The sequence below is a fragment of the Octopus bimaculoides genome, chromosome 24 (genome assembly GCF_001194135.2).
Source record: "Octopus bimaculoides isolate UCB-OBI-ISO-001 chromosome 24, ASM119413v2, whole genome shotgun sequence".
Lineage (NCBI taxonomy): Eukaryota > Metazoa > Mollusca > Cephalopoda > Octopoda > Octopodidae > Octopus > Octopus bimaculoides.
In genome coordinates, this window is record NC_069004.1 from 26,415,605 (window position 1) to 26,416,611 (window position 1,007).

Below are 1,007 nucleotides of genomic sequence, written 5' to 3' on the forward strand. Positions count from 1 at the left end.
TATTTATATTTACATATATATATATATAGGTTATGAGCGACAGTGGTGTCAATTAGACCCAGAGGTTTCAGGTAATGCCGAGTAAGTACTATGGATGAACTATAGTTAAGCTCCAGGTTCGGTGATTATGCGAATAAGGGGTCCGACGTAGATCAACTACCAGCGTGTGTATACAAGGATTTATTTTTCGTAATGAGATAAAAGAAACCAAGGCTGTATGCATTATTGAACATTTATAGATAAGTCTTACAGCTGTTTTCAGGATATTTATTATATCCCTTCATTGGAGACGGTGTGAGAGGATGATAAAGCAATAGTTAATTTAGATAAGATAGGAAATAGAGAGTGAATGCAGGGATATTGTATTTGTAAATCCATTGTTTCTGCCTAAACAATGGATTTACAAATACAATATCCCTGCATTCACTCTCTATTTCCTATCTTATCTATAATAACTATTGCTTAACCATCCTCCCACACCGTCTCCGACGAAGGTATTTAATAAATATCTTGGAAACAGCTGTAACCCTATTTATAAATGTTCAATAATGCATACAACCTTGGTTTTTTTAAATCTCATTACGAAAAATAAATCCTTGTATATATATATATATGGATACATAAATCTGTAAATCTGTAAATATATATTTGCTTCGTATTTAAACATATTATGATGCGGGTGAATATGTGCCTGCTTTCTAAGATGGCGGCTGTGTCTGATTGTATATGCGTATATATGTCAATGTAGATATATATGTGTACGCCTGTTTGTGCGTGTATGATTGTGCTTATGACTGTGTGTGCACGTATGTGCATATGCACGTGTGTATGTTTGTCTATGGTTGTCTATGTGTGTACGTGTGTCTCTGTCTGCATATATGTGCGTTTGTATCTGTGTACATGTGTGTGTGTGTGTGTGTGTGTGAGTGTGTGAGTGTGTGTGTGTTTGTGTGTGAGTGTGTGAGTGTGTGTGTGTGTGTGAGTGTGTGTGTGTGTGTGTGTGTGTG